The 27,594-nt window shown below is 34.7% G+C and overlaps 2 long non-coding RNA genes across 4 annotated transcripts; both read left to right on the plus strand.

Moving 5' to 3' along the window:
• Positions 1 to 2,288: 2,288 nt before the first annotated feature.
• On the plus strand, positions 2,289 to 4,585 carry LOC149149709 (uncharacterized). Of its 3 annotated transcripts, none has more exons than XR_016262908.1 (3): positions 2,289 to 2,320; positions 2,471 to 4,088; positions 4,209 to 4,585. It is a non-coding gene; the product is annotated as an uncharacterized LOC149149709 (long non-coding RNA). The 3 variants fall into 3 exon arrangements; XR_016262909.1 differs by lacking the exon at positions 2,289 to 2,320 and having other exon boundaries at positions 2,328 to 2,546; positions 3,149 to 4,088; XR_016262907.1 differs by lacking the exon at positions 2,289 to 2,320 and having other exon boundaries at positions 2,328 to 4,088.
• Positions 4,586 to 8,991: 4,406 nt separating this feature from the next.
• LOC149149710 (uncharacterized) lies at positions 8,992 to 9,665 on the plus strand. The gene is made up of 2 exons (XR_016262910.1): positions 8,992 to 9,387; positions 9,582 to 9,665. It is a non-coding gene; the product is annotated as an uncharacterized LOC149149710 (long non-coding RNA).
• The last annotated feature ends 17,929 nt before the right edge of the window (positions 9,666 to 27,594 follow it).

The raw sequence follows: 27,594 nt of genomic DNA on the forward strand, positions 1-27,594 counted from the left end.
CTGGGGCAAAGATCTAGAGTCCATTTGGCAGTACCTTGGGGTTTGCAGTCATTAGTGGCAGATTCCTCGCTATCGACAGTGGGAAACCATCATTGTCTCCTGATTGATAGATTCTTACAGGTGTTCGACTTCAGCTCATCTATTCACACTTGTTAGATTGTACTGGGTACCTTGACGCTCATTATCATTATCGGTGAGTAGTCTCGCGTTTGTTAACGGTATACATCAATGACCGGTAATCAAACGATTTCTCACATGGTCGACTTCAGATCATTTATTCCCATGGTGTAGAAATGTACCACGGCGGTCGGTGAAGACCTCAGGTTGTATCAGCATTCATTGGTTCACTTGACAGTTGCTCCTGTTGCTGCTAGTTGATACCACTCCACCTTACATGTTGCAGTCAGTCATGGCGACATTCTATATGCTGGCACCTGAGTTTGCAGTGTAGTACCATCCTATTCCATCATGTTCAGTTGGTACCTTATAGGATCAGTCTTTGATTTCAGTGATCCGTTGCATCTTTCAGCATCATTGACAGTTTTATATGTGACATTCAGACATGTACTTACTCATTATGATCAGATGATCCATTATGTATTTTACAGTCATTTATACTTGTATACTTAGTGGATCCGCTTGTACTTGATATACGGACATGCTTTACTTTTCCTGAGCATGGGTATGCCCGCCTCAGACAGTGTTTCTTTCTGATCTCCTTTCGGTGGCTTGGCAGGCTGAATTCCGGTGAAGTCCTCCTCGGTTTTTCGGCAGAGTTCCTTTCCTTGTACTTACTTAATGCATTTCGGCCATCATGTTCCCCTTCTGACCTCATACATTAGGGGGCATCTGTTATAGCTCCAAATCTCACTCTTATGGTTTGTGATGCTGCACTTATGGCCTAGGGCAACCCCTCCTTCCAGACCTGGTCCAAAAATTTAAAAAACAGTGTTTTATTCCCTATACGCGACTTTGCCCTGTGTTAAACGCGTGTACACGCGGGTCTGTCATACCCAACCCGCGTGTATCTATTAAAACACTTAAAAAAATATAATTTCCTCTTTTTCGGGCGGTGATCGCAGGTTTACCTGCTGGATCACCTGTTAGTGCCCGTGGCCCAACTGTTCCCAACCAACTCCTAACTAAAAAACTACTTTGGAGAGGGTATAAAAAGACATCAAAGGGAAGGCCAAAGGGAGAGAGAAAGGAGAGCAAGATTATTATGCTGAGATTTTTCCCTTAGACCAGGTCTGAAGTCCTTGGTGCATCCTGCACTTCCCCCATTTTGCATAGGAAACCCTTGTTTCCATGTGTATTGGTGATCATTCATCCTTGACATCATCATTGAGTAAGACTTGGAAGGAGCTCTTGTTGGAGGCTGGAGGCTGGAACGAATCCGGGAGGAAGCTTGCTTGGAGCCTGCTGAAGGTGTTCAGGTGATATCTTTCCGATATATGTACTTTATTTGCCTTTATATATAAAGAAACACGTCTTTGTTCCCGAATAATCTTTCTTTATGCTTATGAGATTCTTGTGTTGAATTCTTATGAAAGTGGTTACTTAAAGATTTTTTATAACTAACTTTATAGCATAAAGATGATTTATATATAAACTTCTATACATGTACTGTTGTATTCTTTGATTTGTTTGTCTTGCAGGTCAAAGAAAGAAGAAGGGAACTCCAAGAAGGGTTTGCACCCTAACGGTCTTCTCGGACGTAGGACCTTAGGTATGTACCCTAAACATTAGAATTTGCTTAAAAGTAAAAAAGATGGCTGTGTGTGTGTGTTTCTTTGTATAAGCAATTTTCAGTCTGGTAGAGTCTTAGCCCAAAGGACCCTAGGGGTATTTTCCCTTCAACCAGTGGGCGGTCAGAGAAGATGGAGCCCTTCTGTGCCGTGTTTTGCAGGTATTGAGCTCACCTTATCTCAAAGGCATTCCCTCTAGCCAGAAGGTAATTCAAATCTTTTTCCCGTCTTGCTTTCTGCAGTAGCTACAATTTTGGTCTTCTAATTTTGGTCAGGGGTTCCTTGTCCACACCTTGCCTACCGGCTAAATATTTGGGGTTTTCTGCTGGCAGACAAAATTATATTATAGTCTAAAGCGAGATGATTTCAAGAGGAAGGTTAAAAGTCTGGTCCTGGCAATATTTTTCTTCTTACTAACACCGATTGAGGCACAGTAATTCCAGAAGTTCATTTTCCCTGTAAGCATTCATACAAATATGTTCTATTTTTTGTAGTGATGCGTGATAGGGTTTCTTGGCAGCAGGTAAACAATTCTACACTAGGGTTTGCTCTCGCATCTGGAGTAGTTCTTGGTAAGTTCTAATATTTTACCCTCAGGATTCGTTACAGTTTTATTTTTCTTTATCTATAGGATAATTTCCCTTTAGTTTCTCTTTTGAAAAATAAGAAGGAAATTCTTCTTCCGCTCAACGAATTCATGAGGAATTCCTTGTCGTTCGCAGAGCTCACATGGTTACGGGAGCATTGGGACTTATCCAGTCGGGATTATCATTAACGGCTTGCGGCGCACCTACCCAGGTTCATTTTATTGGCAAAGCACTTAAGGCTTTTTGCCAGAGCATTGTTTTCATTGTGTTACTGTACTTTAAATCTTCTGTTGGAACTTACTTCCAGGGAAGGTGCCACTTTGTGGCTACTTTTTCTTCTCAGTTCTTCTGTAATGATAATTACGACCCTTTTGGACAATATTTATGTGGTCTTTAGTATATTATTATCTGCTGAAGCAAGTCATACCCTTAATGGTTTCCTTCTCTGTTAGGAAAGACTATGGCCTCCAATCGTGCTTGTTTTTTCTTTCTGCTTCTTGATATCAAAATAGAACTTTTTATATGTCATCTTGTAAGAGGCCTTCCGGCCGGGACTGTAATTGTTATTTTCGGGTTAAAATACAATACATCGGCTACTTTTGAATGTTTAGCCATAATCTGTGGCATTGCCCTCTTTTACATATGGATATGTTTTTTTTCAAATTGTTCTCGGATTGATTCTTATATAAATATAAAATTGTGGTTATGCTTTACTGTTCTTTTATGAGGCAAAATATTCTAGCTTTACTATACCCTGAATACTGTATTTTTTTTTTAATATTCTCAAAAGGTTGTATGCCCTTTGTTTTCCAGGGATTGTTCCAGGCATTCATACCTAGGGTCTGACAACAAGGCGCTACCCTTCCTGTTCTAGCCCTTACTGCTCAATAGTTAATAATTTTTTCTAGGCACTCCTTGCGGTTTGCTTTGTTTGATCCTGCTAAGGCTTAAAAAAAATAAGAGTTTAACACAGGTATATCTAAATTTGAAATAAGCTATGTTAGCATGTAAGTCCAAAGATAATGTGGGTCAAACTCGACTCTCAAACACAAGAAGCTATTGCAACAGCCTCTGTTCATCTGGTATTTTCTAACCCCATATTTCCTTAATAGCTCTAGATCCTTATCAATCCAGATCTGTTAAGAAATGATCGATACTAGCATGGAGCCTTATTATCCCAGATCTATTGTGTACTAAGAGGTGTCTATTTTTCTTGGCACTCCTTGCGGTTTGCTTTGTTTGATCCTGCTAAGGCTTAAAAAAAATAAGAGTTTAACACAGGTATATCTAAATTTGAAATAAGCTATGTTAGCATGTAAGTCCAAAGATAATGTGGGTCTATTCTAAACTGGTTGTTTTAATAGTTTATTTACTATTTTAAATAGTTTTAATAGCTATGCAAAACTAGTTGTTCTCTATATGGAGTAATACAAAGACAAAAACACGTACTCAGGGATCTTCTCCATCCCAGGGTATGGAACAACTCTTCTTTATGCAGAAGGCATTGCTCAGGGTTTTAGTTAAAGATCTAATTCCAAATATAAAAGTTTTGTAATGTGTAGAAAAAAGGCATTGAGCCATTGGATCTGAACACACGCAATTACAGGTGGTTTGAGCGGAAAACTAGAAGATTTTGGAAATACAATAAAATTGCCGCAACAGCACGGCAGGGAAGCCAAGGTTGTGAGTATTGCGTATTTTGGTGGGAATGAGGGATAACCCTTAAAATATCTTTTCAACTGCAAGAGATCAGGTTACTATCAAAATGTTTTTTGTGTTTAACCTTAAGAGAATATGCAGCTAAGAACATTTTAATATTATTAAATGACAAATTTTACAAGGATTTGACTGGAATGCATCGGTGAATGAATAGGCTTGAAAAAGGCATGGCGATGTTCAGACTCCAGAGGTCATCAAATCAGACTTTCAGAAGTTTAGATGATGTGGATCATGTTGAGCTGCTGCGTGCATTGACTTCACAGTGAGGGATATCCTTGTTTCTGGTAGCTCGATTTTAGTTAAATGTTGCTATACGGATATACTTCCTATCTCAGGAACCAAAACTTTCCATTTATGAGCTAACTGGTATCAATAACGAACATTCTGAAGAACTTTTTTTGGTTGCACGCCTTCCGCCAGACTCTTTCTGTAGTGATTTGAAGTCTGTAGTGATTTGAAGAAGTCACTAAATGTTTTTACATACCAGCTATGGGTTTTTCCCCAGTATCTCCGAGTACTTGAAGCGCTATAGTTCTTTCATGCTAATGATGGGTTGTCCCGGGTATCTCCGAGTACTTGAACTGCTATTTTAAATAATAAATGATTTGGGCTACTGGAAAAACCAATCGCTGCAAAAGATAGAACCCTTCCCACCAACATATAAAGCATAATAAAATTATGAATGGCCGTATTTATGAAGAGAGGAAAGAATGTGTAATGTTTAGTGTGGTGGAAGTCATGGATGCACTTGGAGGGGATCTATATTCAAGCCCATGAAAGACATGTTTAGATGATATTGCTCAGAAATGTAATCTGAAAAATAAAGGGGAAAAATATATATTCTTCACTCTCTGACTTCCCTCTCTTCCTCGATGGGATGGATGTTTACGGGCATGTTGCTTGCGAAGACTAGTATCTAGCCAGGAGAAGGGGTACATGAAAAGGCATCCATGTGATGAGAATTTTGACAATGGCTTTTTGCCCTCTGTTATTTTGCTGGTATGCTTCAGCCTTAGCTGTTTGTCTTTTTTCACGATTTCATTTTGTTTCATAGTTTGAACAGATTGTACAGTACGGTTAGACACTTGTAATGTAGGTCAGAAATCCATTATTAAAACAGTTTATGTAAAACATGTCGACATGCTCTTTTCTATTACTCGATGGCCATAAATAGGGGGATATGATAAAATATGCCCTTTCAGTCTTTCGAGATTATTATGTTGGGAACTTTATGGCAATCTGAAATCTCAATTGTGTTTTTTCGATAATATAATTTTGCAGCTTCTATTTCCTCAAAAAGATAGGATTAGTATCGATGTATTTTTTTAGACGTTGCCTGTTTCTGCATAGGAGAAGACAAGGATAAGGTCATAAAAATATTTGATGGATGTGACTGAAGAAAGGTCATCATAAGGTCATAAAAATATTTGATGGATGTGACTGTGAAGGAAGGTCATCATAAGGTCATAAAAATATTTGATGGATGTGACTGTGAAGGGTGTCACAGCAAGTGTCTTACGCAGGTCAAGACTAAAAGCGCTGTAGCAGCTGTAGGATTGCATCCGAGTATGGGCAAAGTTTTGGAAAAAAAACCTTGGTGGCGTGTGTGGCCCAAACTGACAACTTTTGGATATGTATTCCACCATTCATTTGTAAATGTGTGACAGTGAAGCATGATTTCAAGTAGGAAATATGATGCTCATCACAACCTAACAAGTATAATGATATGAATAAAATTGCATTGCTAGCTATCTGTATTTATTTTTGAATTTTCCGTTCATGTGAAATAGCCTATGTTTTCTTTATTTTTCTTGCAAGTAACTGTTCATCTTGATATTTTCCTATTATATGCTCCTTTTTACAGTGTAATATTTTTACAGCCTGTCTACCTGATATTTATTTCTGTTGGTCCAATGGAACAAAAATAAGGTTCTTTTCATTTTTCCATCTTGTTAAAATGTTACTGTTTTCAATATTTGCAGCTTTTGCTGTTATAAAATTTTCTACAAATTTCTAATTTTCAAATATCTGTATAAACTTTTTATCTGTCTATCATAGAAGTTTTCTGTTATAAGGCCAACTGTATATCATAAAATTTTCATTATATGCTAAAAGTTGATGATCACAGTAAACTGGCCATTGAGGGTTCACCTTGTGATGTTATCAATCTAACATGTTAAAAAAGAATTAAATTAAGGTTGAATTTGCGATTATGTAATAATGATATGGATTAAGTGGCAGGTGTGCAAGAGTAGTTACAGTAATAGAAACTGTATGACAGATTATATCATTATACCAACGTAGTAGGTGCTTAAATTTCATACTAAATGTCCATGAGAACAAGGACATCTTTGGCTAGGTCTGTCTTGGAGTTACCCTTGCTAAACCTGTAATATTCTCACTACCAAGTTTGAGATATTTGTCTATAAATATACTCAAGTTGTTGGTAATTTTCCCTTTCATCGAAGAAAGCTACAGTATAGCTTCTGCTTTGTAAACTTTATGCAACTTTTTAGAACTGCTCAGTTAGAGTCAAATCAGGGTATTAAAATCCATTACTGTGAAGCTTGAAGATTCCAGTCTTGTCACTGAAGGAACCTCAGGAAGTAATGGTCAATTGGAATGGATATTCTTGCTGTTTTTTTTGTCTCTACTGCAGGGCAAAACAAAAATATGTTAAGGCCTATAAATTTTGGTGCCATGATAAGTGCATATTGCAAAAATTCACATCTCTCTGATGTTGGAAATGGACATCATATCTGGTCAAGGCAGTACTTATATGATAGGTATTCCATCCATAATATGAACCTTGTTGGAGATGGAATTCCCTCTGGCAAATATCATTGAATCTAAATCAGCATAGATTAGAAGAGCACTGTGTACATTATCTGTATCTTCAGATAGATACAAAGGATTGCATTTGCACCATTTTCAAATTGTTTTATATTTTAGACCCAGTGCCATCTGAGAAATGGACCAAGCTGAGTATCATGATGTATATTTTGTATAACTACCACTCATTTGGTGTGGGACTGGCTCTCTTTCCCAAGGGTAATAATCAAATTATAAATCTCTCCTTCCAGAAAGTTTAAAGACCTGGTTGCCCTTGTGTTGCACACAGATAGGGCACTTCTCAGACAATTTAATTACCTGCACCAGCAGAATTCACAGAAATGGCAGCCTGAATCAATTATATATGTTAAAATATATTGATTTAATAATGCAAATGAGTGCTTTGTTTATCTCACCTTTGGCACACATTTCAAACAAAAGAAGTGGCTACACGCTAATTGCTTCGGCTCCACAACGGCATCTGCACATAGACTTATAGGTAGAAGTTTCGGATTTTGTTGTCTGTTGTTAGAATACAGATAAATCATTGAAATAACAATGTCAAAAAAACGAATATTCTAAGTACCCAGGCATATAGAACAAGTAAGTTCCTTATCGATAACAGGTGTTGATGATGCTTGTGTTAAAGCTTTGGAAATAGTGGGCATGTTCCCCACTGTTTTCTCTGAAGTATTTAATACCGTTTTAATACGATTGGATCCATTAAGATTTGAAAATGGACTCTCTGGAAGGTTATGTCCATAGTTGTTGCAAGGAAAGAAACTCACTGATCATTACCTTTTTATAATAATCACCCAAACAAAACAAAGTAGCTTCTATTCAACTACTTCCAGGAACCCATTATTGACAGCTTGTTTTCTAAGTAAAATCTTTGTCATGTTCTTTATTTTACAGAACTGAAAACTGTGGATGATGGTCTCCACCTTTCTTGATCGTCGTTATCCTGCTTAGGCTTATCTTCGTTATTCTTTGGTACCTCAAGCAACTACCCAAACTGATCGATTGAAGGAAAATTGTTGAGATGTGCATACGAGGATGAATGAAATTACTTAAATGCAAAGTGATAGTCTCTAGAGAACATGTCTTGAATAAGTGGGTATCCTAGGTTTACCTTCTGATGCCTTGGATTCTATTTCAGACTGTGGGAATCCATTAGTGAATCTATTCTTGAGGTGGTGAGAAACAACAATAGGTAGTGATATTGTAGGTACATTTGGGTAAATATCCATTTCTTTCTTTACACCAACTCTTTCCTTAGGAAAATAAATGTCATTTATAGATGGACGTGTATCCTTTGGAGTAGTTCTTCTAGAGCTAATAACTGGAAGAAAACCTACACACAGCCAGCGACCCGTTTCCCACAGTCAAATTTGACCCACTAGCAATCCAATCCAAACAACATACACAAAGTGAGTGAGAGCAGTTCAGTTGAGCTGGGGGTTTCCCGGTCTCTAAGAAGCTCGAACCCTTGACCCAATATCTGGAGAAAACCACAAAGACACCACAATACACAGACCAACCTCTTCTTCGCCATGGGGGGCAACGTCCCACGTCAATCTGGCGTGTTTCCTGGCTTTCCACTGCTTGATTCCTGTGAATTCGGCCTCGCAATGCACACATAGTCCATTGACCGCCTTCAGCACTCTGGCTCTTTCCAACTGTAGAGAGATATGACGAAACCAGTGCACCTGTGACCTGACCTTTATATTCTAACGCAAAAGCATAGAAAGATAGTAATGGATTCATTCTCATCGGTATGGACGCTCACTGTTTCTAATGGAGAGAGGGAAAGCAAAGGAAGAAAAAAGCCGACCAATAGTACCCACTTCTAAGCTAGCTTCGGATTACCTAGCTATACCGGGTGCATTTATGTTATTTTTCTCTTGCTCTTATAAAAACAACATCAGTGGTTTCAGTGTCCTGCCTTGTAGTTGTTATATATGTCATGGCAAGCTATCTTGTTATAGTAGAATACCTTATATGCTTGATATGATAAAAGTCAAACAGTTGACTTTGTTCATGTCTATCAAAAAACAGTTGACTTTGCTTAATGATCAGTTAGCTTTGCTCATTTATATCAGAATTCTCGAATAGTCATATCCCTGTATTGAGATTTTATTCACATGATCAATAATCCCCTTCTTATCCACCTATGGCTTTACATGCAATACCGTCCTAAAGCGTTATCCTGTAGGTACACTTCAGTAAGTTTCATATGTGGCCTGTTTTGTGCCCTGGCTCACAACCTCTTGTTTCCAGTCTACATATACTATTACACAATACTAGATATACTTGCACTGATATGCCCATTGATGGTACCTTCTTCAGCGATCTGTGGTCACAGCTTGTAGCAGCTTTAATTTTATTTCAAATGTCTTGCCATTCTAACATGTTTGTTTTTCCTTTGCAGATTTTCTTGTCCAGTGTGCTCCAAATCTGTCTGTGATATGTCTAAATTGTGGGAGAAACTTGACCGAGAGGTAGATATTTTCGACAAGATGAACATCTTGAAGTCAACTTGCAATGGGTTGTATAAAGAGTAGCTTATTAGATGTGTTTTTGCTAATTTTGATTTCTCATATTTGAAATTTTCTTTCGTCCAATGGCAATTGATTTTTTAAGTTTCTTGAGTGGATTCTGATATTTTTTTTTGATATTTTTTTTTGTCATGTAGGTTGCCTCAAGCTTATAAGAACAAAATGGTAAGTTGTCTGATGGTAGCGTGAGAGAAAATACCTCACCACTTTCTCGTCGGTCATTTGAGCCGGTTTGGATCTTATGCAATGACTGTGGATTAACTACTAAAGTAAATTTTCACCTTGTTGCACACAAGTGTCAAAGTTGCAACTCTTATAACACCTGGCAGACCAGGGGAGGTCCTTTTGCAAGTTCATGTGGATCTCATCTTTGATATTCTCAAATGTTCAGATTCGTGTATCCCACTTTACCACTTGTAACGTTGCCTTAGCACTGCCTATGTAGCATGAAAAACAGCGGTACTGCAAATTGCTATGCAGTGGCATTACTGTAAGAATTCATTGTAACCGTTGAGTTTTCCACAAATGAAAAATTCAATAATTCCAATTTAATAATCCTATCGGCCTCTCTTTGTACCTTTTGGGACAATTGCTAGTCTTACTCTATCTTAATACAAAGCATCTTCTTGTTTTTGTCAATGTGAGGCATAAAGGTTGCTTACGTGTTTTCTATTGTCTTCAATGGCTTCCGATGACAAATATGATTACGCACGTCATGGTAGCGTGGCATTGTAGTTTATTACTCTTCAAGCCAAACACAGATCGTGACATATCTACTTGCGTGTTAAATTCCAACAAAGTTGCTTCACATAGAGAAATACATTAGAGAGTAACTCATATGGGGGTATTTGGAAATGAATTTATTAAATTTATAAATTTGAGTTGTGAATTTTTACAATTTAGTTTTTAAGGGTTTTTTAACATATTGAATTCATATATGTAATAAAAAAATCAAATAATTTTTTGCAAAATTCTAATCGTAAATACTAAAAAATCTCATAAATTCCAAAAAAATTTCTCATAGTTAGACAATACGATATTTAATTTTATCTAGTAACTTTAGCTATCAAATTATTTCTTGGACGGAGAAAACACAGATTTAGTTGTTATAAAAACAAAAAAGTCTTAGGTGGACTAATATTTAAATTTTTTTAATTATTGCTTTAATTTTAATATCAACTATTTATGTATTGTAAGTTATTTATATTGTTAGTTTTGGGGGATTTTATTTAATAAGTTCATGAAAACGTAAAGTAAATATAAGAATCAATTTTCATGTTTACAATTTTCACTTAGCCTATCTTGTGGCCTATACACGGATGGGGAAAACCCATTTAAAAATTATAATAATCATTGTGGGAATCAACTCCATATCGTAACCGAAAACATTGATATTTTCAAGCTAACATGCACCATCCCCTTCCTCTCATTCTCATTCATACAATCCTTGAAAAACCTGATAAGGAAAACATGAGAGTGTTAAATGTCTCAATGACTCTTCACCTAGTGAAAATATGTGACAATTGTCTACGAATAAAGTATTACGACTCCAAACTAAATCAAAAGGTGGTGAAGAAAATGCCTTAATAAGCGAAGTCAATGCTTTCCATGAATATTGATATACTAGGTCAATAGATTCCACTAAAGCATTATCTAAAGGAAAAGCTTATCCATTGTTTGTCCTCTACATAAATTTCTTTGAGCATCCCCAACCACCTCTTAAGGCATAGCACTACCCCTGTTACCTATTTTTTCCAAAACTCTCTTTTAATTTACTTTTGGTAACGTATATTATGCGTGTCTAATGCATTATATGATAGAATGCACTCATTTATAGGAATGTAGATGCATAAACATCATTTAAATTACAATTCACACACAACACACAAAAAATACATAAATTATTATGGAAGGAGCACATAATATTTAAAAGTAAATACTTATCTTTCAAGAAATCACTAATTGGTTGCAATTTTCAGATATTCCACCTACACATATATTGCATTTCGCATATTCTCTCAGTAGTGTATCACCCCCAAGTTGGGGCTTCAGCGCCACTTGACAATGACTTGGCCAAAGTTTGTTATATACAAGTACTATACATAACTAGGTCAAAGTACAAAACCCTACAAACTCCTATCAATAGTCTCACATCTCTCATCATCCCCACAACTTAAGTAATACAACCCCTTCTTTGCACCAATAGTTCCTCAGGTTGTGCCACTACCCTTCCTAGGTGTTCAACTCAGTCGACCAGGGATGTTCTAAATCCCTTTGTTCTCTGGGAGTTCCTATTACCTCATGGGTCTCCAAGTACCCTTATTTCCTCATGCTAGGGAACCCATCCCCATTTCCTTGAATCCTCCTCACATCTAGCTTGAGGTCCATCTTGTCATAGGGTCATCCCTATTCCCCTTCTAGAAAGTCCAATCCTCTACCATTCAAAATGTTCTAGTAATGTCTATACCATAAAACTAACACCCTCACTTTCATTTTCATGTCACTCTCTTACACATGGAACCATCTAAATTCACTTTATGAACCTTGGATAAAAAGAAACATGTGCACTATTGTCTTAGGATCATTTTAATGATGTATTATCCACCTCGGATTAAGCCTTTTTTCACTTACTCTTTATCCCTCCTTTCACATTTGCATAGTCGTATCCTCCCATACTCTGTTGTTTGGCATGGTTTGAAGTAGTGGTGTATTTTATTAATATGTGTATGGTTTCATATTTACAAAACTAGACTCTCTATCCTCAAAACATATAAACACATGCATAGTTAGGCTGAAATAGATATATACATGGAAAAACCATCCTCAAATTTTGCATGAGCTTACCAGCCTAAACATGATATGTATATGCTAGTGGAGCCAATATAATAGTGCAACAATGATGTGGCTTAGAGTTGAAAATGGTGAATATAATGTTGAACAGGAGATGAAAGGAATGTATGAGAAAAGGTGGAACAAGGAGGAAAATTGGATCAATGGCGAATATAAATTTATAAAAAAAAAAATTTCTTCTTCTAAATGATGATAAAATTAAATCAACACATATTCAATACTTAATGTGAAACTATAGAGAGGAATCCTTCTTGACCGAAAGTTAATGCAAATGAGTGCATAAATCGCAACCACATGAAGTCAACAAAATAACCACTCTAGTTTGTCTAGTTATTTTCTTTCACATTATATATTTCAAGTGTCTCGAATTATCAGCCACCCCAACACACATGTACGACCTCTAAAGAAAAGGTAATATATTACTAGATATGATTAGAAATATAACATTTTTTATGGAAATACACATTTAAAAACATATGAATATAATTGAATCCATACAAATCATTTCCTTCATCAAATACATAATATGTTGTAGTGTGAACTTAAATAGAAAGATGCATACCTAAATAACCTTTGTGGAGCTTCACCACTATAAATAAAAATAATTTACACATTTAGAAGCCTTATATCTATCAAGAGAACAATTGATGAATGCGTCAGTTGCTTCATAAAAATACAAACAGTACAATGGATTTTAATAGAGAGAAATTACAATATAGAATATAAATAGTGGTTAGTGGTCATGAAGATTGTAGTAATGTTGCATGATATTTCATTTTCTTGATTAGAGTGACAGTAAGCCACTTTATCTAGATCAAGATGGACTTATGCTTACTTATTTTAGTATTTTCATTTTTTTATGCGAGGAGGGAGAAGATTGTAAATAACCCACTTCAAATAAAAAATATGCAAATGACATTACAAATATTAATTTTAAAAATAAAAAACCAATGTTAAAATAAACAAGGGAAGTTGCAAGGCAACAAGTCCCTGCATAAAGTTGAACTTTAGGTCTTTTCCAAAACTTAAAGCCAACTGCATAGGATACCATAGCAGCTGGCTCAGATGGCTTTCAAATCTACAGGATACGATGATAGAGCTTACAGAATCTACTGGAAACTCCATAACTGTCTCACCATTATTCCTATTAAGGGTGTGAAACTCGGTCAGGTAGTATCTTTGTATCCACACGTACCATCTGAGTAACCCCACGCTACTGCAAGGACCTAACCCCACTTCCACATGACAGAACAATCACTTCCATGCGTAGTGATTGATGGTAGCACATGACATTACAAATATTAATTTTAAAAATAAAAAACCAATGTTAAAATAAACAAGGGAAGTTGCGAGGCAACAAGTCCCTGCATCAAGTTGAACTTTACGTCTTTTCCAAAACTTAAAGCCAACTGCATAGGATAACATAGCAGCTGGCTCAGATGGCTTTCAAATCTATGGGATACGATGATAGAGCTTACAGAATCTACTGGAAACTCCAGAACTGTCTCGCCATTATTCCTATTAAGGGTGTGAAACTCGGTCAGGTAGTATCTGTGTATCCACACGTACCATCTGAGTAACCCCATGCTACTGCAAGGACCTAACCCCACTTCCACATGACAGGACAATCACTTCCATGCATAGTGATTGATGGTAATAATTATCTCATAGCCTAGTAGAATCTAGATGAGATGGAAGGAAGACATGCTTCCTAGTTCTTGAGCGACCACAAAGATAGTACTACCATCATCCATGGAGGGAACCCTCAAGCACCTGGTTTTTGAAATTAAGAAAAATAGGTTCAATATTTTGATTCCTTGAAAACCACATGTGAATAAAGGCAATCGGACTATGGTACATTAATATTTTTATCATGCAGAAAAGTTGCTAAGTCGGGAAGTTGTCGTGAAGTATAGATCGGGTCGTGCATCAAGACATAATTCATTGTCCTAGTGCTTTTACGCGTTTATCACTTTATAAAGTTTTGGTATTTAGTATTATTCATTTCAAAATAATACGAATTTTATGTTCAAATGCATCATAATCTTGATCTTGTCATTTAAATATCATTTTAAATATTTTAATGTTCAAAATGGATCTTGCGGTCCACCAAGAAATCTAGTTTTCCGGTGTTTTACTGCCGCATTGAATTAAAGTTACAAATTTTCTTTAAATCAATATATTATTTTAAAAAGTATGATTTGAAAGATTTCAATTTATTTCGGCTGAAAAGTATGGTTTGAAAGATTTCAATTTATTTCGGCTAATCTACTTTCTTATTCTTACAAATATGGAGCAGTGAAAAGACATGTTTCCTTCTGATTGTTATCATTAGATAGTGCAAATGGAAGTCACTTTATCAGTCCAATTTATTGGAAGCAAATGAATTTGTAGGTGACGTTTTTAAGTATTTTTTTAGGCTATATGTTAATGTACTTTTCGCCGCTGTGCCGGGTTATGGTTTTTTCTAATTTCCAATTTTTGCCTCGAAAAACAGATATTACACCTTTTCGTCTTACAAATCCATGGAATCACAGTCTCCGAGCAGCAAGAAAGACACACTGATTCCATCACTCTGCAGCAGCAAAAGAAGAATTTTCTAAGAACAAGAGTTCAATGAAGTTTTGTGCGTTTAGGGAATGCGAAGTTATAACAGAGTAAATCTGTAAAGTAATTGCAAAAAATACTTAAAAGAACAGTGGTTTACCTTAATCTGCGGAGCTTGTGGACTGGAAAGTCGAAAACCGCGCAATTGCAAAGACAAACAATTTCCATACCAGTTCGTTGTTACGGTGTATGTGCTCATTCTCTTACCGTTATCATTTCCATTTCTTCAGCGCAACACTCGCTTCCAGCTCTCCTTAATCGTCGTTCTTTTCTTCATACGCTCCCAGGAAAGTCTGAGAAGGGGCCCCACGGAGGGCCATGGTGGGATGCATGAGTCATCATCCCATGATGGCCAGTCATGTCAAGTTGTAAATTAAAATGGTTTTTTCTGTAATGCTATTCCTTGAGATGCTCCATGCCCACAGCAAATTCAGAAACCATAACCTTATAAAAGACAAACCAATACGAGATACCGTAAGGGGCATAGAACAACGGCATAAAAGGGTCACTGATACACGTGTTTTATAAGCAAACCTCAACACAGCCACGTATCTCTCATGCCATGAACATGAACCTGCATGCATATCAAATGTCTTATTCCGGATCTGAGGTGCATGCATACCAAATGTCCAGATTGGGAGGCTTTTCTGTCACGTTCGATGAAGGGCAACCCGCATGCATACTGAATAATGTGACAACCAGATCAATGCGAAGGCAGGAAACGTGAAATTTTGCAGAGTAATGCACAGTCTAGGCCTATAGTTGTTAAGCTTCAAAGTGCAAAGTCGGCGAAAATTGAACAGATTGCTTTCAGTCCAGAGAGACCGATAAGCTGATCCTTACCCCGATGTTCATTAAGGATTTCAGAAAGAAAGTGCCACAGTGTTTGCAGAACGTCCATGGACACTGGTTATGCCGAGATAGAGATGCGAAAGGGGTTTCTTCATACCAACGTTTTATTCCATATCCATTCAATCTGTAGCCTGATTTGTATAAAATTGAGAGTATAAACTCTGTCATGCATACACTGATGCCAATTATTGCAAATCTATAGTGATGAATTTGCTGCAAAGGTTCATAAATATTGATACACTTTTGGCAAGTTTGGCTCGGTATTTTGGCAGGGTGTGCTTATAATTATGATTCCTCTTTCGTCTAGATCTCACTTGAAGTGCCATCTGGTGGTCTGTTTTTGTAACAGATATTTGGGGAGACAGTTGGCGCAAACATCAGATTGAGGAGCTCAAAACCTTTTCTGGACGCTTGGAGTTGCTTCAAGAGGAATGTAAGTTGTGCATAAAAGACCTAGAAACTGCAAACGATAAATATAATTCTTAAAATACCATATTTCTTGGCTTTCTACGAAGCTTTCCAGTAGAGCCACTCATTTATATTTCTTCTGTTATATTAGCTTCTAATCACGCCTAAAGCCCTGTACACAAAGTCATGTTTAATGCCTTTGCTAAGCCATACTGTTGGGCATGTTACAGAGGTGGCTTATGCTTGTTAATATCGTTGAACTATTTGATACCCGGCCGATATGCATATCATGGGCTTTATTGATGAATTTACTTTTCATAATTTAGGTTTCGTATACACTAATAACACAGGCCTTTCGGTCATATTTGATATTCCTTGAAAATTTTCATGGCTCATCTGTAATTAGCTTCGTTTTTGTATTTGCTTTTGAAGATCTGAACCAGGTAATGCATTTGTTTTTTTCAAGGTCTAATGGGTTATGCTATGCAAATGTACAACGATCTTGCTTGAAATTTAGATTTCAGTGAAAATTTTGAAAAACAAAGTAAATGCAACAGGTTTGATTTAACTCATTGTAATATTTTGAGAATGGTATCCAAAACTAGGCTCGCTGTAATTAAAATCTGCTGTAATAGACTTACTTAACTTTTCCCAGGCTGTTTCCAGCAATGGCGTTCGCTCGGATCCTTGCGTGCGCTCAGGGCCGTAATCTGAAGGAGTAAGTCGGCGGAGGATACCGAAGGCTGCCCACTGCCCAGCACAGGAGGGTAAGTTTTTGCGTGAAGGAACCTTGAAATTTAGATTTCAGTGAAAATTTTGAAAAACAAAGTAAATACAACAGGTTTGATTTAACTCATTGTAATATTTTGAAAATGGTATCCAAAACTAGGCTCGTTGTAATTAAAATCTGTTGTAATAGACTTACTTAAATTTTCATAGGCTGTTTGCAGCAATGGCGTTCGCTCGGATCCTTGCGTGCGCTCATGGCCGTAATCTGAAGGAGTAAGTTCAAACAGGCAGTTCATTACCTCTGTTTACATCTAAACATAAGAATAGAAGAGGTGTCATGTAAACAGAAGAACAGAAGATTGTATACGACCCCTAATAGTTGTGGCAGGAAGCGGTGGTGGCATCAGTGCGGTGGTGCTTCTCTATTATAAGATGGTTTTCTATTATACAAAACATATTTTGATTAACATAAAATGCTTGAGATTTAATGCTGGCGTTAGTCCAACATTAGTTTGAAGTTAAATTTACAAATTTGAAGCGAAAATATGATATAACATATGCTTTCTGCCTACTTGCCTCGGGAAGAGGCCAAATAAGGCAATGAAAAAGAATACGGTTTAAAAAGTTAAAAAAGTTTGGATATTCGCGATAGGAGGTGGCTATTCATCGAGTTAAGCAGGTTAAACTAATGCTAAAAACTGAACAAATCGATTACTATAGTCCCTGGCCATTACCAGATGGCAGGGACTAATAAGATGTGTTCGTGAGAAGAAAAAAAAATCTACATAAACTAATTGTCAGAGATACCAAAACTAAAATGTGTAAGCTCTATTAAATCCCTTTGAACTTCTCAAAGATAACTTAATAGAAAATGTCACTAAAAAAAGATACCCTATCACATACTTGTACTCAAATACTAAAACCAATTTATTTATAGAGAACTACTTCTGTACAATTACTAATCAAATTTTTAAATAATGTAACATCTAAAATTACACCATAAATTAAAATATAAATCATATGATCTAGAAAAGTATATAATAAATTAGAAAAACTTACATTCTCAAGTTAATATTTAATATTTGTTTAAAAAAATATGAACTTTTAATATATTCATTTATAAAATAATAAAATAAAATAACTTATAATATATTCACAAAATCAATATTTTATATTTTTTTAAAAACATTGAACTTTTAATATATTCATGGAAAGAATCATAATATTAGATTACTTATAATATATTCATTCACAAAATCATAAAATAATGGATAATCCGAGTAATAAAAGTGAATACAATTTTATCAAAACTTGTGAATAATCCTCCATAAAAAAAAAACAACTCTGGTAGAAAAACTTGCTATGCATGTGATAAATCGCCAAATATCTGATATTTACATTACTAATTTAATGATTAATTGATAAAAATTACCATGATTATTTATCGTCAATGATTAAAGGTAATTGATAAACAATTTCATGATTGCTTCTCGTCAATGTATAAAGGTGTTGATTTTTTAAATAACAAAAAAATCCCATCAAAACAACTATCTAAACAATAAATGTTTCAAAGCTGGAAGAAGTGATATTCCTAATTAGAAAATTTAATTTTAAAAAAACTTGCTAAATTCATACGTGGATCGTCCCATATGGTTCCTTTTCCCAAGGGAATACCCTGAAATTATGGAAGTTCACTCAAAACATTTAGATGTACACACGTCAGCATACAAATATCAAAACATTGAGATGTACACACGTCATCACCCAAATATAAAATAGATAAATACTCACAGACCTAAGACGTTCCATGTTGTGATGTAAAACGTAGCATGTTTTTTCAGCGTTAGCGGTGAGTAAACAAAAAAAAATTGTACCATAAAGAGTTTTTCGGAAAAAGTCACATTTATTATTTACGGGAAACATAGGTATTTATATGGCTTTACTCACAAAGCAACTAAAGAAGCAAAGCAAAATTTTGTATAAAGAAAGGTATATCATAATATTAGCAAAAACATGTAGAGAAGAAGTTTAACCAAAAATATGTATAGAAAAATTTAACTAAATGTTTTATTTATTAGCATAAATTTATCTTAATTATATATATTTTAAATTGTATTTTTAAATGTATAAATGGATTCGATAACTTGAAAATATTATTGGGTATTTAAATTGTATAGATTACACAACTCAAATTTACAATTCTAATAAAACAATTGTGAGAATTTAGACAAAATTGATAGAAAAATATATTTGGATTTTTTACCACATCTCCTTTATATTAGATTATAATATCATAACCAATTGAAAGTGAATGTTTTCACAACATCTCCTTCATACTTTGTTATACATATATAACATTAAAACATTGTGTATGTATAACATTAAAATTCTTTCTTTAAACATTTTATTTACATATATATATATATATATATATATATATATATATATATATATATATATATATATATATATATAAAGTTAACATAGATATTCAAATAGTTTCTTTAAATCCTCCGTTGAAATAATTTTAGAAGTTTAAGGTTTGCGTTTTACTCAAAAGAAATTTAGTTCTAATAAAGTTATGCCTTTTAAAACTTGATATGAAATTATATCACATCATATGAATATCAAAAAATGTTATATACGACTAAGAGTGAGTGAAATATTTTTACCACATTGAGTTGTAATATCAACAACAAATCTAGTGACCATATTAAGATTTGGGATTATTGATACTTTATAATGTTTTTAATTAAAACTAATTAAACATGCATCATTTTTTCTTTTTAATATAGTCAAGATTGTTTTTCTATTTAGAGAATATTTTATTTTTATTATAGGAGGGACATGTGTCAACTCCACATTGAGCATGGAGTAAATTACAGATCACCCTCATAATGGAGTGTAAAATGCATCTTTCGGCATAATAATATTTTTTTGGTTATTTAAGAATAGTGTAATCATATGAATACACATTGCTTCAGTTTTAGAAGTGGATATATGAAATTTATGAATTTTTAATAATAGGCTTCTAAAAACACAATAGATTGCAAAATTAATTAATCAATTAGCTTAGATTCATTTTATCTCCGAATGTATTAATAGTCGAGAGGGATCAAATCTCTCAAGGTGTAAACTTATTTCTTGAGTGTAAAACTTGAAAAATGGTTCGCACCTCAAGAGATTTGATCCCTCTTGAAATTTGATAGATCGAGAATTAAAATGGATCTAGGCTAGTCTAATTATTAATAATTATCAATTAACTTTACTTTTTATTTTATGTTATTACTATTTTTTATGTACTTTGGATGAGTCAAAATGTTTACATTACATAACATAACATGACCTTATAACTTCTCTTCCATACTGGGTGAGAGAGTGCCTGTCGACATAATTAAAATTTATTTCATTTTATGTCTTTTATGTTTATGGAGAGAAACCCACATGTATTCATTTTCTCTAAGAATTTTAATATTGATAACTTGAGGTCACTCTTCGCAACATATCATGCAATTTATATAAGTATTCATATTTTAATCATCTTTAATATTTAGTGATTATAGGCATGTGAAACTATTCTTTCAATGTTATGTTGAATTAGCAAAAAAATCCTCCATATTATTTTAACTTTTGGGCATTTAATGAAGTCAAAATAGAAAAAGGATCTTCCTTCTCTTTTAGATTTCCAACCCTTCATGAATTTTGTTGGGTATTTATCTTCTTTACTGATCCAAGATCTTTTCTTCGATGATGTTAGTAGAATTGCATAAAATAACATGTAATACCATAAATGCAAGAACTTAAAGAAGAAACAACATAAAATTAGACCTTTAAGACAATGTACCCAATGTTTGATAACGAAGTTCACCCATTGTGGGTTATGTCTCTGAGCCTCGCTTCAAAGTGCAGATGCCTCTTCATTCATCCCAACAAAAAGAAAGGTAAGTACATGGAAAAATACATCATTATACTTCAATTTCTAAGAATGAATTGAAAATGGACTGCCCAAATCCCAAATACAACTACACCAGTGAAATGCTTGTGAAATTTTGAGTAAAATGAGTATAAAGTCAGTTATATTCTGCCCCATCAACTTTGGAACCCTACAAAATCTTCAAGATTCAACAACAGAATCTTTAGGGATATTCTAGAGAATATTCTAGGGAATATACCTTGGGAATATTCCCTTCTCAAAATGTTCACCGGCAAGGTTCTTCCTCCAAATACCCTTGCTCGCAGTTCCCAAACTATTTGGTTCCATAGCCCTCCTCCGTCTACATTCTGTTGATTGTTCATTGAATTAAAAATGGTGAGTTTAACAGGCATTGGCCCTATGGATAAAACAAATCCCATAGGGTTAGTGGGTTGGCTAGTGAAATATATTTAGAACTTTAGGTTACGATGGGTTGGGGGTTCAAACCCATCATAATATTATTTTGTATTGGAATGATATATAATATAAACTCGTTAACCAAAATTTCCATCCACCCACACACACAGACACACATATATATAATTTCATAACTGGACCATTAAATTTTAAACCTTTAAATTTTTCATCCACTTAGGTCAGTGGAGAGCCAATTTGGTTGCCAATTAGGTGCCACATGGCACCATTTGATTTGGCCACGTGGTCCCATGCTATCTGGCCACAAATTTGTTGCCAAGTTTGGCGGATACTGCCAGATTTGGTAGTTCCGCCAAAGTTAACCATAACTAAACCTTCCTCCAATTTTAGTGGAACTACTGCCAACTTTAGTTTCTACTTTGGTTGGACTACCAATTTGGTGATGCCCCAAATTTATTTGGCGCCAACTAAATTTGTCCCTTTTGAAAAAGTTTGACTATAACTTTGACTGAGCATAACTTTCCCATATGAGCTCGGATTGAGGCATCATTTACGACATTTGATTCCTTGCAACAAGATCCTTGATTTGATGTTGGTTTCATTGAGATTCAAGGAATTTGAGTTTTAGGCCTTTTGGGATCTTCTTGGATCATTCCTTCCCAATGAGAATCTTTTGGTCCTCCAAAAGTATAAAGATGAATTGCAATTTGATATACTCCCCCTTTTCTTGATTTTGATAACACATATCTTTAACCGAACACACTTTCTTCTCCTTCACCTTTGTACTTCATAACGAAAATGATGAAACTGACACCTATTTTCATAGAAAAAAATGTATTTTCCAATGAATGTCTCACAACTTGCAAGATTCCAAGCAAGAGCTTACTTGCCAAGAGTTTATAACACACTCATGGTCAAGTTTTATAAAATAACCCATACCCTTTGTTATTCAACTAAACGACAAAATATCACTATGTTGCATATTTAAGTGATGTTATACACTTCATCATTTTTACAAGTTTTTGCCCATATATAGGGTCTTTAAAAAGAAACATTTGATTTACAATGGTGGCCATAATCAACTACTAAAAAAGGATACCCATCTCTTAACTAACCAAGCTAATTGGTTTTCTTCTTATATTTGGCTTCCTTGTTGAATTGCTTCATTGGTTGGTTCCTTCACAAGTGCTTTCATATGCTCCCAGTTCTTATTTAGGCATAGCTCTAGATGGATCTTACAACATGTGGATTTCTAATGTCCACCCTTATTGTAATAACTATGATGGTTTTTCTTCCTCCATACTTTCTTGACCTCCTTTTGTGTCTCATTCTTTAGTGGCATAACCTTCCTTGAATGGTTATCTTTGGTGCGGCTCTAGTGAGGTGAACTTGACTTATTTCTTCCTTTGAAATATGAACTATTACTAGAAGGTTTTGATCTGCTCCCAATATCCTGCACCGACTCAGACTTGTCACTTGTAGACTCTCCTACCTCTGTGGGTTTGGAGTGTATTTCTAATTCCTCTCTAACATAACCCAATCTTGCATATCGGAGTAGTTCCACCACTTGGATCAGATTCACAATGCCCTTGCCATGAACCACTAGCCCCTTTCCTTCATATCCCATATTCTTCATTAGCTTCGAATCAATGCCTATAGTGTGCTTTTCAAAAGCACCAAAATCATCATCATAATGAGAACATGAAACTAAAGAATCACTGAAATTGTTTACCCAGTTGTCAATTTTGAAGTAGGTGATGATGGTTTCACTAAGCCTTCACTATACTTCAACTTTTCCAAGGCCTCTTCTATGGATTGTAGCTAAATCTATAATTCTTGCTTCTCCTCTTATGTTTCTTATAGTAGTCTTCTTAGTTCAACATTCTCTACTTGAATGCTCTAGTTGATCTCCTCAAGTTCTTGGAGTCATGCATTCTTTGATATTCTACCAATCATTGGTCCAACACTTATTATCCAAATAGTTGTGATATTCATGTCATTTCCTAAATTAGAACCGAGATCATGTTGCACTATAGCAAAAATTTTCTGCTTCCCTTTGCCACTATACTTCTTAGGCTTGAAATCAGGGTGTAGTTTCCAACAATATTCCTCATCATGCCCTTGTTTCTCACAATGAGAGAAAGAGGGATTTTATTCCATTTTATTTTACTTTAATATTGTTGTCTTATTTGAATGGTCGTCTTAATCATGATTTACCCTGCTTTCAAGGTGTATATATTTCACACTAGATTCATCAAGAGTAGTGGGATCAAACAACAATAATGAATTTTCGTATTCATGCTTTTGTGATTCATAATGAATTAAGAAAATTCTTTCGATAGAAATCACATAAGAGAAATTTTTCGCCTACGCTTTTCAAACCAACAAGTGTGGTTCATCATCAGGACCTAATGAAGAAGCAAATCATGGCAAATTCTTAAATAGAGAGCAATGTTGAGACCATAATTTCAAGTAACGACTATATTTGAACAATAATATTTAAATTATGATATTAATTTATTAATATATTAAAAACAAATATTATTAAGTAACTGCTATATTAAACAACTAGTTTTTGAAAAATGATATTTAAATTAATTTATTAAAATCAAATATTATTAAAAAATTTCTATTACAGGGAAAAAAAAAAACTAACAAGAATAAAAACAAAATCAAAGTAAAACTCCAAACAAGGAGGGAAGTAAAAAATTATAAAAATGAGTCAAGAATCTACTTGACACAAGATCATTTAATAAATAAAATTAATTCATGGAAATAAAATAAACTAAAATAAAAATAATTAATGGAAAATAAATAAAGGAAAACACACACACACACACACACAGATATATATATATATATATATATATATATATATATATATATATATATATATATATATATATATATATATATATATATATATATATATATATATATATGTTTTACTTTATTTATTTTTCATTGGAAAATAAATAAAGTAAAACATATATATATATATATCTAGAAGGTAATCAATAAATAAAATAGGACCAACAATAAAATATGGGGCTGATGCCCATTAAACAAATAATAAGAACACTAAAATGAAGAAAAAATCAACAAAAAATACTATAAAGGACACCAATACCTACATAGATAAATAAACAGACAAAATAAATCCCAAAAAGAAACCTAAAAATCTAGGAGGATGGGACAAGGGCCCAACTTCTACTAATAATCAAACCATCATCTCTATTCAAATTATTGGGTCTTTTTTCAATTTCTAGGGCCTTCCTCAATTTACGATGATGGAAATGACTAACCCTAGCAATGACCTGGGCCTCCTCAATGCAGATGTGATGCTTAGATTTATCTGCATGCTCTGCCAAAAAAGAGGAGGGGGTCCTGCCATGCTTGATGTCAGCGGCATGGTCACGAATCTTTTGATTAATCGAGGGACCAATCTCACCATGGTAGAGAGTCCCACAAGTGCATGCGATAACATAAACACCCTTCATATTCTTGGGGTCCACTGGGTCTTTTTCAGATCTAAGGGAGCTCTAGATGGTATTTAAAGGCCTAAAGGTTGAAGCCACCTTATGCTTCCTTAGGATCCTTGCAATCTTGTCAGTGGTCCCTTGCATAAAGGAAGATGAACACCAAAAAATCAATCCTTCGTATCTTTCTTAGAACTAGCACCTTTTTCAACTTTGAGGAAAGCCTTAGTACATTGGTGTCTACTATACCCATTATTAAAGAAAAAACTTAGGATATGTGTTTTCTCTTCATTGAGATGGTTTTCATCTGAAACTCTTAAAGATCTAGTCGCTAAGGTGTTCAAAACACCAAGGTTTTGAGCTAGGAAATGATGAGAATTAGCATGAAGATATCGTTTGGTATGAGTTGTCTTACGAAATACCTAATGAGAAAAAGATCCATCATCATTCCTTGAGAGGAGGATGTCAAGGAAGGGCAGACTACCATTACTTTCAAATTCCATGGTGAACTTTATAGAATTAGATTGATTGTTAAGATGGAGGAAAAACAGTTCAAACTCTTCCTTACCATGGGACTAGATGACACAAGTGTCATCCATAAACCTCTTCCACATCTTAGGCAGAAGACGAGAAGAAGCTAAGGACTTTAATTCAAAATCCTCCATGAATAGATTAGCTACCACAGGGCAGAGGGGCGAACCCATGGCGACAACCGCAAGTTTTCTCGTAGAATTATCCATTGAATGAAAAGAAAGTAGAAGTAAGAAAAATACCAACTAAATTAGCTGTATCAAGATCCTTAATGCACTTGGTGACTTTAATGGCCTTGTTGATAGGGATATTAGTGTAGAGGGATATCATGTCAAAGCTCGCAAGCTTATCATCTAGACCAAGCTTGAAACTCTTTAACTCATTGACAAACAATGCAAATTCCTTGACGAAGGATTATGTATGGTCAACAAGCAGCTCAAGCTTCTGGACTAAATATTTAGCAAGAAGATAAGTTGGCCCTCTTAACATGTTGACAATGGGTCTCATAGGAGCCCCTTCCTTATGAATCCTTGGCAAGCCATAGATTCTTGGGTTAAAAGGGAAACTTTCTATAAGCTTATGACTGAACGAGCTAACCAAGATACTAGCCTCTATAGCAAGAGCCACACTTTTTTGAAATCTTCTTCAAGGGATCCTTGTTGAGTTTCCTGTAGCTCTTTCTATTATGGAGGTGGTCCAACATCTTCCAACGCTAATCATCTTTATCAAGAATAACCACAACACCACCTTTTCCAGCTTTGAGAACAACAATATTCTTATTATTGTTTAACCATTTGAGAGCATCAAACTCAGGTTTGTTGATGTTGCTCTTGGGGGGATTTTCCTTTCTAAGGGCAACCACACAGTCTTGATGAATGATATCTTTAGTGACGTCCGACAGGTCTCTAATACCATATTCAATGTCACAGATGATATCGTCGACCGATGTCTTTCTACGAGCAAGAGCAAAATTTAAACCTTTCTCCAAAAGACTAAAGATAGAGGGATCAAAAGAAAAGCTAGAGAGATTTGCAACCATATTAATAGAAGATGAAACAAAATTGGAACAAACATTATTATCCAAACCTAGAGCCTTATTACCAATCCTAATATTATTACAACTATTAGAATTGAAAACAAAGTCATTAACCTCATTAATATTATTATTATTATTATTATGATCAAGCCCTGTGATATTATTATTATTACCCAAACATAAAGTATTATTGCTATTCCTAATATTATTATTCCTATCCGAATTTAAAATACAGTCACTATTATTATCATTACTATTAAACCAATTAATATCATTATTATACAAATAATAGTAATAATAATTATTATTATTATTCAATTGAATATTATAAAAATTATTATTAATAGAACCACTTCCAGTATTTTCAAAACCAACAGCAACCAAAGAAGAATTAACGAACAATGAACCTAAGGGAATCTAACTCGGTGAATTTGCAAATTTATTACACCCGAAACATGAGACTGTTCCAACTTCACCCTTGATGGTGGAAGGGTGAGAAACATCGTCAACCCAAGATCGGAGAGAAAATATTTGATTAGAATTAATTCTGCTCGTTGAAAGACCGCGAAAGAAACTAGACTCATTAGGTTGTGAGATCTATTTCTCCAAGAGCTTACTAAACTTCTTGGACTTCTTTACTTTCCATATTTCTTCCAGATGAGTATATTTCAGTGTTGAGCATGCCTTGATCCTTGAAAAAAAGGTAGCAAAGATTTCATTTGAAAGTTCCAAATGCAAAGACAACAAATCACGAGAAATGAAATCCAAAAACTTTCTCACCCTACTCAGGTCCATTTAAGCCTTTGCCATGGTCTGCCTCTTCATCTAGTCCTGATGATGAACCACACTTGTTGGTTTGAAACGATTTGGCCAAAAATTTCTCTTATGTGATTTCTACCGAAAGAATTTTCTTAAAACAATAATTAATGTTGAAGATAATTGTGCAAAGCACCAATATATTTCATCAAAGTATGAGGTGAGTCTAAAGGAATATTTAATGCCAATGCTTATTTCCTAAACTCTTATGTGAAACTTTAAATACTGTGACCTTCTTCTTATCTCATATTTTACCATTCCATAATGGCTTTATGTCAGTAACCCAATGGATAAAATGTTCCTTTTAATGTAGAAACAAATTCAGGCCATGAAGAAAGGAGTTTACGATTATGTTTGCTACCTTTATGAACTTTTGTCTCCTACCATGCATGAGTTGCTCCTTCTACCCGAAGAGATGCTAATTGGATCTTTGCCTCATCCTCTTTGATATGTTGTATATAGAAATACACTTTCTAATCCAATTATTTAGCTTT

The sequence above is a fragment of the Pinus tabuliformis genome, chromosome 9 (genome assembly GCF_031772625.1).
Source record: "Pinus tabuliformis cultivar Carrire ecotype Pingquan chromosome 9, CPIR1, whole genome shotgun sequence".
NCBI classification, from domain to species: Eukaryota; Viridiplantae; Streptophyta; class Pinopsida; order Pinales; family Pinaceae; genus Pinus; species Pinus tabuliformis.